The following is an 18,308-nucleotide window of genomic DNA, read 5'->3' as shown; positions in this document are numbered from 1 at the left end:
TCCCAGCAATAGGGAAGCAGAGAGAGGTAGGAGGAACACCATGAGTTCAAGGCCACCCTGAGACTTCATAGTACATTCCAGGTCAGCCTGGGCTACAGTGAGACCTTACCTCAAAAAGCCCCCCCCCCAAAAAAAAAACAGAGAGAGACAGAGAGACACAGAGAGAGAGAATGCTGAGAAAAACCAGAAGAGTAATGAGCTCGGGGCAGCAGAAGCCTACTAGAGTTAAAACAGAGGAGAAAATGAAGATGATGCACAAGCAGTAGCGTGAACAGACATCCAGGAGCTTTCTAGAACATCATGCATTGGAGGAATATTTTTATTACTAAAGCACAAGACGGAGATGCTGAGGGTGACCCTGCGAAGTTAGGCACTGCTGAACTCAAACACTGAGTTCACCAGTGGGTTGCCCTCTTTCCTAGCATCTCAGCTCTGGCTTGTCATCCCTGCCTGGCCCATCTCCACTGCAGACTCCGTCACAAGCCTTCCTTGAAAGCCCTCCTCAGCATCCCCCCATCCATCTAGACCTCTGTGCCTCTGGCAGGAATCCTGGCATGCATACTAATCTACCTTGCAATCTCCAGTGAATACATGACTGTTCCACGACTCTTGGGAACAGGGCTTATAGGCCTAGCTAGAAATTTCTGGCTTGTGATATATTCTCTGGTATCCTCAGCTTGGACACTAGGCTAAATTTATATAATAGGCAATCAATAAAAGGGTATAGAACCTAACCAAATTAAATTGAGCAGAATAAATACAAGAGAAGTGATAAGTGTACACGGGTTATAGGTAGCTCACTGTCATGCAGACAGCTGGGCAAATTGAAACTGTCTTTGAAAATTACCTTCTGAACAAAAACAAGTAAAAGGTAGATTAATTCTCCTTAGGCATGGGATTCCGTGTCTACCTAGACATTTCTCAGGCTCACAAACCACTTGTTCAGGAGCTGGCCTATAGGTCCCAAGAGCTTTTGTGAACAAAGGTCAACTGATAATAGAGATTTAGGCTTTTTTTTTTTTCTTCACAGGAAGCCAGGAGAGGAGTGGAAAGAAGGCCCCCAGACCCAAGCATCTCAGCTGGGATTTTCCATTCTGACAATCCTAACTCACTGCAAAATTCCAACCTTTCATGGTGCATGTTTTCGTGTAGGCAGCCAACCTGTCTAGATAATTCCACCCCAGGGCCAGAAGGCCAAACATTCTCCAAGTTCAGATTCCTCAGCCTCAGATTCATTGCCTATTGGAGAACTCCTCCTCGGGCTGATTATTTCTTGTTTGGGCTGATTTCTTGTTTATCCCTCCCCTAAGGCTCTATGACCTCTGCATGGTTGAGAACAGCTCCATTCCATACCTGAGGCCTAGAACGAGACACTCCCCAGAGCAGATTATCAATCTGTGCTTGGGACTTAAGTGCAGCAGCACAGACGCAAATGACGTTAGGGAATAATCTGAGCCACAGACAGGAAACAGGCTCAGACAGGGACAGCAATCTCTAAATTCCAACAAGAAGTTAACGATAACCAGCAGAGGAAAGACAAGGGGAAAAAGAAGAAGCCAAAAATGCTTTCAGTTTGAAGAACCAGAAGACATTGGGGGCATTGATGAAATCTGGAAAGAATGACCAATTTAGGGAAAAGCTAAGCTTGGTTCTAAACATTCTCTAACATATAAAACAAGACTTATCTCCATGACAGCCATTTAGCAACTATTAAAGGGAAGTTAACATTTATTGAATATTTCTGATGTCCCTGTCTTCTTTTCTGTAAATTTAACATGCTCAGATAATTTGTCAAATTAAACAACTAAATAATGAACTCCAGCTAATAAACCCAGAAGTCCAGGCACATTCTCTGCACCCCACAGCCCCTCTGACCCTAGCACTGAGGATACAGGTTACCAGGGAAGGGCCGGATGGACCACAGGTCAGGTGGCCATGGCTCAGCATGAAATGCCGCAGCTCCAGGGGCTGCATGAGGCGTACAGCCTCTTGGTCAGCTAAGGGTGCAGAGCAATACCCGTCTCTGAGCTTTCTCTCTCACTTGCCTGACAGGCAAGGTGAGTGCAGGAGCAAGTAGACATCACAGAAACGCAGAGATCCACATTCGCTGTTAACAGCATACCATTGGTGACCATAGAGAGAGCTTTGGGCAGCAGGATGCAGATACAGCGAAGCCAGAAGTCCTGGTCAGCATCATTCATTCACTTCTCCAGTCATCACAGTTCCCTGAGCCTGTCTGTGCCCTGGATGGCTCTGGGCCGAATGAGAAGCAGGACTCAGTGCCTGCCTGGGAGATGCTCGGAGCACAGTGAGACAGGTTACACAGAAATCCCCTGTGACCGCGAAATCCAAGGAGTGTCACATTGAAGATGGGGGGGTGGGGGGGGGGGTTGGAGACTCCCTCGGCCTGGAAAAAGCATCCCAGGAGAAGTAAAGTGAAAATGAGAAAGCCACTGCACAAGATAAACCCAGTCAAAGTGGGAAGTCACCATTCTCTAACGCCACCAAGCAAACAGAGAAGCAAAGATCTCCACCCAGTTCCCACTGCCCTGTGGCCCGGACGACTTCCAGCAATGCAGTCTGAACATCTGCTTTACCACCAGGTGACCTTTACTTTTAAGTCCCCCCACCCCATGACCTTAAAGGTCCCTTTCAAACCTGAGATTCTTTCACTATAGTTGCAGGACATCATTCTGAGTCCCTGGTGAGGACACAGCACAAGGTACTTTCGGGTACACTGCTCTCTGCCTTTCCCCTCAGAATCTCTTACTCACCCATTGGGGCTCAGTTCATGCGGCAGTCCCTCCTGGTCGCCGTCCTGGATCTGCTGGACTCCAGCAGGTCTTAGGAAGGAAGGCACCAAGCCTAGGGCTGACTTGCTGTCAGCTGCAGGTGGGGCGGGACTTCACCTGACTCCTCCCTCTCCACCTCCCCTGCTCCCCCGCCCCGCCTGCACAGGCCTTCTTAACACAGTGAACTGTGTGGGGCGGCAGCTGGTCTTGGGGAGATGTCAGGCTGGGGCCCTGGTGCATAAGATCTAAGACTCCAGGCTTTTTGATGCTCTGGAATAGCCACCACCACGTCCGAATGTGAGTGGCATCTGGAGAGCTCAGAAGCCAGCAGATCACACTTAAAGGACCTTGGGACTTTGCAACAGGTTCGTTGTAGGGCAAGGAGATCATACTACAATGCTCTTTTCAGGTCTGTCAAGGAACACTTCCTGATATTTCACAGAAGGAGAGGTGTGTTTGAGTACTGAGAACAGTACAATAAAATTTTCTTCATGTTCATTAAGTACTAAACTAGGAGAAAAAGGCAAGGACATTAATCTGCCTCTGTGTAGGCTCTTCCCTAGGTCTAAGAACTGTTGATGAATATTTCAATAGCTGCAGCGTCTCCTTCCCATTGATAAAACTCCACTGACTAGCCAGAGCATGCTGGGGAAATGAGGGTGTGGACTAGAAAGACCGGCATTTTTTTAAGGCAGCCTTATCCCTAGAGGCCCCACCCAATACAATAGGGATCTCAGCTGCACTGACATCTCAGAGCAGCCAGCAGAATGCAAAAGGGAAGAAGAGACTAGAAGCAGAAAATTGAAACCAAAGGCCAACGTTGGCATCGTGGTGCATGCCTGTAACCTTAGCACTGGGTGGCTGAGGCAGGAAGATAAAAAGCTACAGTGACTAAGATGTTCAAAATCCTGTCTCAGAAAACACAGTGTGGTGCATGGTGGCGCACATCTTTAATCCCAGCACTAGAGGCAGAGAGGAAGGAGCTAGCCATGAGTTTGAGGCCACTCTGGGGATTCAGACTGAATTCCAGGTCAGCCTGGGCTACAGTGAGACCCTACTTCAAAAGAGCAAAAACAGAAAAATGTGAGACCAGTGATCAGGGAGAACTGGGTTCAAATCCACTCAAAAGAAATAGCAGTTGATACCGGGCACGGTGGCGTACACCTTTAATCCCAACACTTAGGAGACAAAGATAGGAGTATTGCCATGAGTTTGAGGCCAGCCTGAGACTACAAAGTGAATTCCAGGTCAGCCTGAGCTACCTCAAAAAAAAAAAAAAAAAGATGGGCTGGGGAGATGGCTTAGTAGTTAAGACGACACTTGCCTGAAAAGCCCAGAGATCCAGGTTTAGTTCCCCAGTACCCAAGCAAGACAGATGCACAAAGTGGCGCATGCATCTGGAGTTCAGTTACAGTGGCTGGAGGCTCTGACATGCCCAACTTTCTCTCTGTGTATTTGCCTGCCTCTCTCTCTCTCCCTCTCTCTCTCTCTCTAGTAAGCAAATAAGTAAATTTTTTTTTTCAAAAAGAAAGAAATAGCAGTTGTAACAGTAGAGACTGTATAGAAACTGTAGGAAGCCCAACACTGAATGATGCCTATCCCCCCTGAAGAAGCATGTGCAGACCCCAAACCCAGAACCTGGAGATGTAACCTTATTTGGGAAAAGGGCTTTGGCACATGTAATTCAGTTAAAGATCTTCAGAGGGGAAATGTATCTAGATTGTCCCAGTAGATCCTAAGTCCCATGACAAATGTGAGTCAGAGGCCAGGTGTGGTAGAGAATGCCTTTAGTCCCAGTACGGAAGGGGCTGAGGTAAGAAAATGTAGTGACTTTGAGGCCACCCTGGAGCTACAGAGTGAGTTCCAGGCTGGCCTGTGATAGAGTAAGACTCTGGCTGGGGGAGTGGCTAAGAGCTAAGGACTTAAATAAATGGTAGAGTGCTTACCTAGCATTCATGAGGCTCTGAATTTAATCTGAGAGGAAGGGAGAATGAAGGAAGGAAGAAAAGAAGGAAAAAAGATAGATCTGACACAAGAGGAGGCGATGGGACCAAAAAGGCATAAGTTGGAGAGCAATGAGAACACAAGTCAAGAAATACTGGCAAAGTCAGGTATGGTGGCACTCACCTTTAATACCAGCACTCGGGAAGAAGAGGTAGAAGGGCTTCTATGAGTTCAAGGCCAGCATGGAACTACAGAGTAAGTTCCAGGTCAGCCTGGGCTGCAGTGTGACCCTACCTCAAAAAAAAAAAAAAAAAAAAAAAAAAAGCTGGGTGTGGTGGCGCACGCTTTTAATTCCAGCACTCAAGAGGCAGAGGTAGGAGGATCACCATGAGTTCGAGGCCAACCTGAGACTACATGGTGACTTCCAGGTCAGCCTGAGCTAGAGTGAGGCCCTACCTCAAAATTCTAAAAACAAACGAAAAAATAAATAAATAAATAACCCAGCGTGGTGGCGCACGCCTTTAGTCCCAGCACTCGGGAGGCAGAGGTAGGAGGATCACCATGAGTTCAAGGCCACCCTGAGACTACATAGTTAACTCCAGGTCAGCCTGGACCAGAGTGAGACCCTACCTCGAAAAACCAAAAAATAAATAAATAAATTAATTAATTAAAAAAAAGAAAAACCAAAATAAATAAATTAAAAGAACTGCTGGCACACTACAAGGAGAGAGATTCCTTCCTCCTCAGAGTTTTCAGCTAGGTGGCAGTAATGCCAACACCTTGATTGGACTTGGGGCCTCCAGAACTATGAAAAGATCCATCTCTGTAGTTTAGTTTGATTTGTTTTCAGTTTTTTTTTTTTTGTTTTTTTTTTTGTTTTTTTTCTGAGGTAGGGTCTCACTCTAGCCCAAGTTGACCTGGAACTCACTCTATAATCCCAGGCTGGCCTTGAACTCACGGCAACCCTCCTGCCTCTGCCTCCTGAATACTAGAATTCAAGGTGTGTGCCACCACATTTGGCCTTCTCTTTTGTTTTAAAAAACACAGTTTCCAGGCATGGTGGTGCACACCTTGAATTCCAGGATTTGGGAGGCAGAGATAAGAGGATCACCCTGAGTTCAAGGCTACCCTGAGACTACATGGTAAATTTCCAGGTCTAGAACGGGCTAGAGTGAGACCCTACCTCAGAAGAAAAAAAAAAAAAAAAAAGCCACAGTTGTGATGGTTTGTTATGACATACATAGGAAGCTAATACAGTTCCTTAAAAATAGTTAAGACAGGAGCTAGAGAGATGGTTTAATGGGTAACAGCACTTGCTGGATAAGCATGAGGACTTGAATTCAATCCCCAGCACCCACATACAAAAAGCTGGATATGGGGCTGGAGAGATGGTTTAGTGGTTAAGGCGCTTGCCTGTGAAGCCTATGGACCCAGGTTCGACTCTCCAGTACCCACGTATGCCAGATGCACAAGGTGGCGCATGTGTCTAGAGTTAGTTTGCAGTGAGGAGAGGCCCTGGCGCACCCATTCTCTCTGTCTGCCTCTCTCTCTCTCTCAAATAAATAAATCTTTTTATTTTTTTAAAGCTGGGTATGGCCATGCATTCCTGTAACCATCACGAGGACAGAGACAGGAGGATCACCGTGGGTTTCTAGTCAGCCAGTCTAACCAAAAGATAGCACAAGCTCCAGATTCCGTACCAGACCTTGTGTCAAGGAAGAAAGGTGGATGAGCAATAGAGGAAACTACACGACATCCTCCTCTGACCCCCACACTCATGCAAAAGGGGCGCACACACACACACACATACACACACACACTAGAAAAAGTCCTCAGAGGCACCTGGCTAGCTCAGTCGGTAAAGCATGAGACTCTTAGAAAAAGTCTTCAGACAGAGGAAGGGTCTGAGGACCAGCTCTTCCACATCAGCCCTTGGTCTAGTACAAGTCTATTTCAAAGTCCACGTGGTCTCTCTGACAACATGCATGGATTGCCCTAGTGGCCAGAAAGGGGACCCACAGTGAGCCACCCTGGGACCAGGCTGAGCTTAATGAAACAGGCACTTTAGAAGCTGCTTTTGTAAAGATCATTGACTCTTGTCTTGGACCTACAAAATGACTAAATGCAGCATGAAAGCCTGGCATCTTCATTTTACATTTGCTTCCCGCTACTTTGGGCCACCTGCTTACTGGGCAGGTTGGAGGGAATCACTCTGAGAGTGTCTGCTTAACTTTCTCTCATCCCCTTCAAGGCTGTGAAGGCACAGAGATAAGTCATTGTCCTTAACCTCTCCTCTTGAGTCACCTTGGCTTCCCAGAAGAGCTGAACTTCACAGGACAGATACCTCATGCACCCTCCCCTGCTCCAGATGAGGGCATAAAGGGAGGCTGCACTGGACAAGTACTCATCGGAGAACCGCCCTGCCCCCACAAACAGTAAGGACTTCTTTGGACCACCCTTAGGACCAGAGCTGAGACCATGATCAACAAGGCCACACGTAAACTGGGACTGCCTAATTATGCACAACGCCTGCCCTTTGACCCATTTCTTCTATTTACAGATATTTCTATTTATTTAATTGCAAGTAGAGAGCAATAAAGAGGCAGGCAGAGGGCTGGAGAGATGGCTTAGCAGTTAAGCGCTTGCCTGTGAAGCCTAAGGACCCCGGTTCGAGGCTTGGTTCCCCAGGTCCCACGTTAGCCAGATGCACAAGGGGGCTCACGCGTCTGGAGTTCGTTTGCAGAGGCTGGAAGCCCTGGCGCGCCCATTCTCTCTCTCTCTCTCTCTCTCTCTCTGTCTTTCTCTTGTGTCTGTAGCTCTCAAATAAATAAATTTTTTAAAAAAAATTAAAAAAAAAAAGAGGCAGGCAAAGAGAATGGGCACACCAGGGATTCTAGCCGCTGTAAACAAACTCCAAATGTATTCACCTCTTGGTGCATCTGGCTCTACCTGGGTACTAGGGAATCCAACTTGGGTCATTAGGCTTTGCAGGCTAGTGCCTTAACCACTGAGTCATCTCTCTAGCCCCTAATTCTTCTATTTCAACCTAAAGTTCATTACAGTACTCAGAAGATGGCCTTGGAGGGGGGGTCACTGGACCCCTTTATCTGTTCCTCTTCCTAAGTAGCCACATTGAAGAAATCTTTCTCTGATTTTCACCATTCCTTGTCTCTATGGAGGAGTGGGAAGGGCAGCTTAGTGTTTGTTGGGGTGCTAAAGCCTAGGCTTTTACCCTAAAACCCTCCAGTTACACTAACACAAGTATACACCCCTGAAACCGGGCTGCAGCGGTCCAGCTCCCTCTGGGCTGACTGGTCTTTGGGATGGCTCTATTCAGTTCCCAGCTCTGTCCTTTCTAGGGAACTGGATAATTTGGGGAGAAATGAAGACTTGCAGTCCTGATCTCAGACATTACGTGTCCAAATGGCCTACCTGGCTTCGCTGGGAAGAAAAAATAGTAAGGGGGGGGGGGGAGGGCTAAAAGTGCAGAATCAAGGCCAATAGAGCAGCCATTGCCTGGAGGAAGATTTTTGGGCTCAGCACAATGAAGAACTTTCTAATAATAAGATCAACTGTGAGTGGGGCAGGAGTGCCTGGAGGACTGTCCACCCCAGCACAGATGCTGGCTGCACCAGGGGAATTCCTGCATCAGACAAAGGCTGCGCTGGAGCTGGCAAGCCCGTGTGAGGGTCTCTATGACTGGTGGCTAAAATGCCCTGTAAGTATGTGTGAATCTAGCTTTTTGGCATATGACAAGGATACTCACATTAAGAAACTTACCTATACAGTTTTGTGGAAAACGGAGCACAGAGACTACCCAGAAATGAGTCTTAGGAAGAAACAATCAGGCTAGGCATGGTGGCGCATGCCTTTAATCCCAGCACTCGGGAGGCAGAGGTAGGAGGATCGCCATGAGTTCAAGGCCACCCTGAGACTATATAGTGAATTCCATGTCAGCCTGAGCTAGAGTGAGACCTTACCTCAAAAAAACCAACCAGCCCCCCCCCCCAAAAAAAAAGAAGAGGAAGAAGAAGTAGAAACAATGAATTCTTCCTAGCCCTATATACAAAATGTTCTCTACCCCAAGGAAGCAAGAAAGAGAGAAAGCACACTTCTTTATAAGTCATCACTTTCCAACCTGACCAGTGGCCAACAGAGCATGCACAGGCTCTGAGAGCCTCAGACAGCCTAGGTTTGCTGTTCATTTCCAGGGAAAATCAGAGGGCATAAAGACTTCAGGTACCTGCTCAATTATTTTCATGAGAACAAATTAAATGGCCTTCTCATCTTTATTTCAAGAATTGCTTTTTCTTTTGCATTCTTCTGCATTCTACATTTGCCACAAAGAAGACAACAGAGAAGTAACTCAGCAGTGTAATGTGTTAACATCCACAAGTTAGCCACGGGCTGGGTGTTCCACGGCGGCGGACGTTACCGCGGGTTTGGGAGGCTGTCGCCTACATGCCGTATTCCGCTTACTCTGGACAGGAAGCACAGCATCTCTCATCTGTCTGCACATCTGTCTTCTCTTAAGTCAAAATCTCAGAGATCAACGCACTATTGCATCCGGATGAATTCCTCTGAAGCTCTTTCCGTTCAGGATTTTGAAAATGTGCCATGTTACCCTGTTACTGAAACTGCTGAGTTCCAGGATCATTCCTCAAGAGAGGGCAAAAGAACATACTCTCACTCTTTTAGATTTATTGCTATCTCTTTTCACTAGTCTGTGATTAGTTTGTGTATTCCACCACCCCCCAAAAAAAACAGTGTTAAGGGCACATATCATTTAGCAGATGGCTTGGAAAATAACTGGAAGCCTGAACCATTTTTTAAACACTGACAAAAAGGTCTCCAAACATCAGATGAGTCCTGAAAACACTGTCACTTCAGTCAAAAGAAAGGCTACTGTCTGACATCGATTGGCAAAACGCCAAACATGGCTTCCTACTGTCCTTCAGTTAATTTCAAATATTTCTTTTTTTTCTTTCTTTGCAAGCAGAGAGAGATAGAAAAGAGGGAGAATGAGAGAATGAATGGGCACACCAGGGCCTCCAGCCTCTGCAAACAAACTCCAGATGCATGTACCACTGTGCACCTGGCTTTACATGGGTACTGGGGAGTCGACCAGAGATTGTTAAGCTTTACAGGCAAGTGCCTTAACTGCTGAGCCATCTCTCCAGTCCAGACAGTTAATTAAAAAATTTTTTTAAAACCCTCATATCTGCCAGTGTTATAACTGCTTCCATGCACATACAATAACCTTAGTGTATATATTAGACTATTGTATTAATATAACAGCTGTGCATAAATCAAAATTGTATGTATTGAATGGTACTAGGTACATAGGCACATTTCAGATTTGAAAGCTTTCCATAGGAGATTTTTGGTATGGAATAATATAAATACTGCAAAGCTAAATTCCATATCCGGGCTTATTTTTGAGGCTGCATCTGCTCTTTGGTGAGTGCAGGCCCAGTTTGGAGGCATCAGCATGGCACAGGCGAGTTCAGCTGAGGACCACATCAACCCCTATGCAGAAGCACTGCGTTTCCGGCTTCACTAAAACCACTTCCAATCTCGGGAAAATCACAGGCTTTTGTCAGGCTAGAACAGCAAGATCATAATGAGGCTAGCACTTGAGCTAGGCGCCATGAAAAGGGCTGTGGGGTGGTAAGAAGTAAAACACTGCTCCTGCCATTCCCGAGGCTTCTAGAGGACTGCAAGCCGGGCGCGGCGGCGCACACCTTTAATCCCAGCACTCAGGAGGCAGAGAGGTAGATGAAACACGGTAAATTCAAGGCCACCCTGAGACTACCTAGTGAATTCCAGGTCAGCCTGAGCTAGAGTGAGACCCTACCTCGAAAAACCAAGGAAAGGGCTAGAGAGATGGCTTAGCAGTTAAGCGCTTGCCTGTGATGCCTAAGGACCCTGGTTCAAGGCTCGATTCCCCAGGACCCACGTTAGCCAGATGCACAAGGGGGGGGGGCACGTGTCTGGAGTCCGTTTGCAGTGGCTGGAAGCCCTGGTGCGCCCATTCTCTCTCTTTCTCTCTGCCTCTTTCTCTCCCTGTCACTCTCAAATAAATAAATGAAAATGAGAAAAAAAAATAAAAAAAGAAAAACCAAGGAAAAAAAATAATAAAATAGAGGACTGCAGGCATCTACACAAATAACCAAACAAAATTTTTTAAGCTGACAGCAATTGCTTCTCTGTGAGTTCTACGAAGGACAGTGGGAGGTCAAGGGTTAATGAAAACCCTGGCACATGCCAGACAGAAGCCAGATAGAGGGGCAAAGGGACAGGGGATGCAGGATGAGGGTCTGAAAGAGGAGAAGAGAGTGAAGGAGCAGAGATCAGAGAGAAGAGTGGAGACAGTGGGGCCAGGCTGAGGATTCTGGACGTCCAGCACAGGATCCACTGAAGAGTCATAATGGGATCAAAGCTCCAGTTTTTAGAGTATGTGTGTATGTGAGAAGGAGAGAATGCCATGGTGTGAGTGTGAGATCAAAGGCCAACCTCAGGTATTGGTCCTCACCTTCCATCTTGCTTTAAGACAGGGTCTCTTATTCACTGCTGCACACGCCAGGGTAGCTGGCCTGTGAACTTCCAGGCATTCGGTCTCTGATTCCCATCTTTCAGTCAGCCCAGTGGGATTACAAACATGTGCTACCATGCCCAACTTTATGTGAGTTCCAGAGATCTGAGCTCAGGCTTGCACAGCAAGTGCTCTTACCCACCAAGCCATCTCCCCAGCCCCAGATTTGCATTGCAGGCCTGATGTTCAGAGAGACTGGAAGGATGAGAGCATGTTTGAGAGAAACTTTGGAAGTACAATGACCGCACCATAGTAAGGAGGGAATAAAGGATGGATCAAAGTCCTAGACAATTCTCCTGAAGGTAACTACCCTCCCCTGCTGTAGCAGGAGGGCATGATGATTCAGGGTATCGGATGGCCAGCAGGCTGGGCAGGCACCAGGGTTGGTGGATCCAGGGACTCAGTCCCTGCACACTTTCCCTTCATACACCAGTGAGCACCTGAGGAGCACTACTCTGACAGGCTTGTAGCAAGAGAGGGGTGCAGAGAGATGGAGTAGGAGACGATGGCAGAGGATGAGGAGAGGAAAGGCGAAGGGGAAAGAGAGAGGGAGAGTAAGAGGGAAGGAGGGCAAGAGGTCTTAGAGAAGAGAGTCCATTGTGCAATGGCTCCAAGCAGAGCAGCTCACTCTCTGGGACTAATGTTGCCGGTGAGTCCTGTGACCAGGCTATGTTTCCACAGAATTCCTGAGACACAGTTCTTTGTTAAAGAGGCAGACAACCCACTCTGGAGATAGTATCTGGCAGTCTCATCTAAGAATATGCAAAGCCCTTTCAGGTGCCCAGGTCTTGACATGCACTGTTGCCTCTACCTGGAAAAGTCCCTCTTCCCTTAAGTTAACTTCTATTTGGTGCTTGCCATATGTCCAGCTCTTCTAAGCACTTTACATGTAGCGATGCTAATTCTCACAAGAAACCTGTCGGGCAGGTACTGATACTCTCCCTCCTGTACAGATGAAGAAACAGAACACCAGGAGACTAAAGACAGAATATGTGAGCTAGAGAGATGGTTCAGTGGTAAAAAGGCACTTGCTTGCAAAACCTGACAGCCTGGGTTTGATTCCCCAGTACCCAAGTAATCCCAGATTTACAAGGTAGTGCATCCATCTGCAATTCATTTGCAGCAGCTAGAGACCCTGATATGCCCAAACACACACACACTCTCTCTCTTTCTGTCTCTCTCTCTCTCCCCCTCTCTCTGAAATAAATATTTTAAAAAAATAGAATATGTGTAATTAAAGGAGGGGCCAGTCTGCAAACCCAGACTTGGCATTCTTTTCCACAAAACCTCAGGACAGTCCTTTCAAAGCCCTTCCTTTCCTGAGGCTCTCGGGGACTTAGGCCCACATTGCCCTGCACATTTGCTTCCTAGCCTTCATTGCAACCCTCAATTGCCTAGTTTACATAATTGTTTATTAGGTTTCTCCAGTGAGAATGTACACTTCAGAAAGCTTTTTTGTTGGTGGTGGGGTTTTTTGGGGGTTTTCGAGGTAGGGTCTCACCCTGGCCCAGGCTAGCCTCAAACTCACAGTGATCCTCCTACCTCTGCCTCACGAGTACTGGGATTAACGGTGTGCGCCACCACACTCAGCTTGCGACCTTGCTTTTTGTTCCAATGAATTCCTGAGGTGCCTAGAAGAATTTTTTGGCACCCAGCAGCTGTTCTATGAATAACTGTTGAATGAACAAGTGAGGGGCAGTGCCGTGCAGGGCTGCCCTGGCAATAAGGCATCACTGCTCTTCACCCTCTTGCCCTGGCCACTTGGGTCCTTGGGCACATAGTGACAAGCCTAGGGGAAGTAGGGACTGAGTCTTCTGATCAACCCGTCTATAGCTTTCACCACCTAAAAGTATTTGCAGAACACTGGTATCTGATGTGAGCACCCTCCAGATAACCAAAAGTCCTTGTCTCTGGAATCAAGAGGTGCCCCTGAGAGAACACACAACCTTGTCACAGAGGCTCTCTTCTGGTAGAGAGGTTCTTCTGAGGCAATGAGCAAGCTGAGACAAAAGGCACCATTTTTTTTTTCCCCAGGTAGAGTTTCATTTTAGCTCAGGCTGGCCTGGAATTCACTATGTGGTCTCAGGGTGGCCTCGAACTCTTGGTTATCCTCCTACCTTTGCCTCCGGAGTGCTGGGATTAAAGGCGTGCACCACCACGCCCAGCTATAAAAGGCACCATTTTTTTTTAAATTTTTATTTATTTGAGAGCGACAGACACAGAAAGACAGATAGAGGGAGAGAGAGAGAATGGGCGCGCCAGGGCTTCCAGCCTCTGCAAACGAACTCCAGACGCGTGCGCCCCCTTGTGCATCTGGCTAACGTGGGACCTGGGGAACCGAGCCTCGAACCGGGGCCCTTAGGCTTCACTGGCAAGCGCTTAACCACTAAGCCATCTCTCCAGCCCCAAAGGCACCATTTTTAAACTCTGCAATGTGACGAACTTACCCATGAGCCCACCAAAATATAAATAAATAAGAACTGACATTAACCACACAGTTACTATATGAAAACACCATGCTAGGCACTTTTACACATGACTTCATTTAATCTTGCATATTGGGAATTACCATTATGCACCTTTGACACATTAGAACAGTGAGGCTCAGAGGCCAAATCCCAAAGCCAGCAGAGACTGAAAGCCAGATCTGGAGGCAGTAGAACTTCTTCCCATCGTCACCTGCTTCTGGAGGATTCTGCCTGTTTTGTGCTTCCTTCCACCAGCCTCACTGTTCCCACCCGTGTCAAAAGCTTCCCTAGTTCATCTCAATCCCTTGAATTTAGAGCTGGTTTTCTCCTTCCTTTCCATCAGCTGAGGTGCTACTGGATGGAAGGAAGTGGGGTTTCCATGGAAGAGGTATGCGGCATGTAGTTGGAAGGGCTTATGATAGGAGACCTTGTGGATATGTACGGAAGTGGTCAATAAATTTATCAAGGGTGAAGGAGATAGACACAGAGAACACTCAACTCCTACCAAACCAGATATCCAGAGACTCAGAGGTTCCCAAGACCTCCTCACTGAAGTAGACCTAAAAACGAACCCATCATGGCTCAGGGAAATTTGCCGAAGAGGCGGCGGAAGGATTGCTAGAGTCACATGTTGGGACATTATGCACAGAGATATTGCCTCTTACCCATAACTGATGGCTATACCCCCACAATGCACGACCCACATTCCCCTGTGGAGGGGGAAGGACAGGAAGGAGGCTAATGATGGTACCAACATGGCTGTATATACACACTGTGTACATAACTAATAAATAAAGAAATAAATTGATCCAAACAAATCAATAAACCCTCTTCTTCCATCCACCTTTCAGTGTGTGGATTTCTCCAACTCTCAGCTGGACCTCACCACCCTCCTGTCCTCAGAAGCCCTGTAGTATAACCCTCTATTCCTCATGAGGACCTGCGCTTCTGGCAGGGAAGAACCTGCCACGTAACTTTCACGTTTGTTTCTTCCAGGATGGGTGCTGAGAAAGTACTTACAGAAGCGCGAAAGAATGAAGAGGGGAATCTGAATGCGCCTGAGAGAGAAAAGGTTCTGGACAGCTCAGAGTGTCACTCGAGAAAGGCAAACGCCTGTAGCCCAACTCTGCGCCAGTCACCCAACACACTCTCCCCAGCTCTCTGACTTCATAAAGCTTGAAACTGAAAACCAGGATGTCTAGGAAGGAAATAAAATAATAAAATCACCTCCATGGGAATCTTTTCATAGTAATGCATTTCATATACACACCAGGGAGACACTAATTGCAGCACAAGATGAACAGGATATTGGGCAAAAGATCAAAGCTCATCTCCGAGTATCTTATACTTGATTTTGCTCTGGCTGCAAAATGTCCTGGAAAAACAGGTACTTACTGAATGGAAGGCTTCTCCAGCCACTCCTATACGGAACACCCACCAGGCAATGCCTGATTTAGAGCAATTCGAAGTGGTCCGAATTGGAAACCATTGCCTTAGACTAGGAATAAGCAGATGCGGCTTCTCTGTTGGGACTTCTAAAACAGTGCATTTTTTTTCCCTTGATTTTTTTTTTTTTTGGCACAGGTTAGGGGTTCAGCTCAGTGGATGAGCACTTGCCTAGCAAATAAATGCAAGGCCCTGGGTTGGGTCCTCAGCACCGAAAAAAAAAAAAAAGTATAAAAATCACAACAAACAAACAATAAAACAACTACCTCACAAACAGAAACATTTCCTGAACTACAAGCCGCTTTGAAAACAAATCATTACGTCTTTGAATATTTTATGACGGTCCAAAGCGTGGCAGGAGACCAGCCCTTGCCATGCCCGAGAGACTCCCGAAGCAAACCGCCGCTGCTTGCTTTATTTCCTGAACACCCCTTGGCCACTGCTGGATGGATGCTTGATGAAATAATGCCTCCACCCAAACGCTTTAGTCCTTGAGACCCGCCCCCCCCCCTCTGTGCAGCACACAGCTGCTCCGAGGGAACACCTAGTGTACACTACTTGCGCCCTGGCTTAGAGGCAGGCGACTTGCCCAAGGTCACACAGTCTGGGTGATGGCAGAGGCGCCTCTAGAACGCAGAGCCCCGATTAACGATCCCCAGAGCTTCCTCTACTCCCAGGGTGCCTCCACACCTCTCTTACAGCTCAGCAGAGACTGTCCCGGGGCTAGAGACGTGACACCCCGCGCCCCCCCTCTCCAGACTGGCTTCTGTGGGTGCCAACAGTCTCCTCCACTCTTCCGCGAACCCTGGAGCTGAGACAGTGGGGCGCCCTGCCCCTCGACTCCCGGGCACCGCGCTTCAGCTGAGCGTCCCCGGGGAACCCTTCTCGGGTCCAGAAGTGGCTGTCGAGGTCACAGCAGGGTCCCGTGAGGGTCACTCAGAAAGTTGGCTGCGGCGGCGACCGCATCTGAATCCAGGCTCGGGTAGGGGCTCGCGGCTCTTCCACTAACTAACCGCGCGGATCTCGGGAACTTAAGCCACTCATCGATCCCGCGGTGCAGGTCCGGAGCCAGCCGGGGGCTGAGATGGGGCGGGGGGAGATCTGCGGGGCGTGAGGGCGTGAGGACACGGGGCTCGGGTCCCCGTCCCGCCACCCCACCCCCTTACCCCGGGCACCGGCGGTGCATGCGGAGCGCACCGTGGAGGGCGGCGCGGAGGAAGCGAGGGGCACAGGCCTGGGGCGTGGGCACCCGGGAATCCCCGCAAAAACTTTGCGGCGCCGGCGCCGGGGCCGGGGCCTCGCCCTTACCTGCAGGGGAGGTGCGGCCCGCGAGGACGCGGAGCCGGCGGGCTGGAAGCTCGGGGCCCGGGGGCGCCCCGCCCAGCGGCGGGCACGGGAGCGGGCCCGGCTCGGGCAGCGGCTCGGCTCGGGCTCGGCTCGGGCTCCGCCTCCCGTGCCGCGGCTGCAGCCCGCGGGGAGGGAGGAGGGCAGGGAGGAGGGGGCGCCGGGCCCGGCCGCGCCCGCGCCGTCTGGCGGCGGCAGGTGCTGAGGCTGCAGCTGCGGGGACGCCGGCTGCCGGCACCGCGACCCCCGCCCCGGGGGAGGAGCCCCGCGCGCGCGCGCGCCCGCCACGAGGGGCTCCGGAGGTCCCGGCTCGCCCTCCGCAGTGGGCGGTCCCGCTGCCACCCCCAACCCCCCGCTGCCTCCGCCGGCCTTCCTCCCAGGACCCGCGGGGACACTGAGGCCTGGAGAGGAAAGAGACTCCCCAAGGTCACCCAGACTCATGACGGTCAAGCCAGAACTGGAACCCACAATGACCGCCTTCCCACCCCCTGCCTTTCTAGGCTCCTTGGCGGGGAGACCCTACGGAACACACATGATTCCTAGTCTTCCCTGTGGTCCCCACCCTTAGCCGAGAGCCTCCCCCCCCCCCCGCGCCGCCCCGCAGCCCCGGGGTCCTCAGGTTAAGCGAAGGAGGGGGTGGGTCCACTTTGGACACTGTGGACCGCTCACTTCCCCTGTCCACTCTTTCCTCCCTGGGTACCCTCACTCTCCCAGCTCTCCTCGCATCTCTCCATCCCCCCTTCTTGCTCTACTGGAGGGCTCCTTAAACCTAGTACCCCTAAGTGGTTAGGGTGCCCAGGGAATCTGCACTCACTCCTGACTCCCTAGGCTAAGTCACTCAATTTCCAGTTTGAGCCCTACACCTCTCTTCCCGTCTTACCTGGATGCATGTCTCTGTCCAGGAACTCCTGCTGCTGAAATAGCTACGAAACGCCTGCAGACCCATGCTATGTGATAGACACTTGGAGGTATGGCCTCCAGTAAAATATAATCCTCGTCTTTGGGGCAAGTACAATCTAGTGACTCTTCGTACAGTTGGGCTCCCTTAACGATGGCATCATCCCAAGGCTTCCAGGGCTCCACTGCCTGCTGGAGCGGACACCACCCCCTAAACAAAAACCTGGGGGACTGGAGAGGTGGCTTTGCAGGTAATAAGGTATTTACCTGCAAAGCCAAAGGCCCACATAAGCCAGATACACAAGGTGGCACATGCATCTGGAGTTCATTTGCAGTGGCTAGAAACCCTGGTGGGCCCATTCTCTCTCTCTCCCTCTCCCCCCCGCCCCCTCTGTCTCAAATAAATAAAAAAATAAAAACAAAAACCTGAAAAGCCAGTTGGAATTGGCTAATGGAAGGGAAAGGTATGGAGAGCACATTCCGGGCAGAGGCTCAGAATAAACACCCCAAGATGACACAGACCCCACTGCGTGTGCAGGAGTTGAGAGCTGACGCAGGGGAGCAGAGGGAAGCATTTCTGGTCAGTGGTCACCGACCTTGCTCTCAATGCAGATAGGTTCACGGGAGTTTGGGGAACGGAAGGGGCGCTGTGAGACTGGCATGTTAGGCCATTCTAGCCATCAAATTGAACACAGACTTATGTGATCCCTAATGAGGTGAGGAGAATTTCAGAACTTTGGAGCCAGCGTGTCCTGGATGAATACAGACACTCCAGCACCTTCCTGCTTTCTATTCTTCCTTCCTGAGTTCAGGCCTCTATCT

At 49.3% G+C, this 18,308-nt stretch overlaps 1 protein-coding gene across 1 annotated transcript in view; it reads right to left on the bottom strand.

The window, feature by feature from the left end:
- The window catches only part of Frmpd1 (FERM and PDZ domain containing 1), a 123,657-nt gene extending 107,051 nt beyond the window's left edge, over positions 1-16,606 (bottom strand). Inside the window, exon 1 of the mRNA XM_045141957.1 lies at positions 16,554-16,606. The gene's annotated coding sequence lies outside the window, so the exon portion shown is untranslated. The remainder of the gene's footprint in view (positions 1-16,553) is intronic.
- Between the last annotated feature and the right edge of the window lie 1,702 nt (positions 16,607-18,308).

This window comes from Jaculus jaculus, chromosome 1 (genome assembly GCF_020740685.1).
Source record: "Jaculus jaculus isolate mJacJac1 chromosome 1, mJacJac1.mat.Y.cur, whole genome shotgun sequence".
In the NCBI taxonomy this organism is placed as follows: Eukaryota; Metazoa; Chordata; class Mammalia; order Rodentia; family Dipodidae; genus Jaculus; species Jaculus jaculus.
This window is presented reverse-complemented; position numbering and strand designations above follow the sequence as displayed.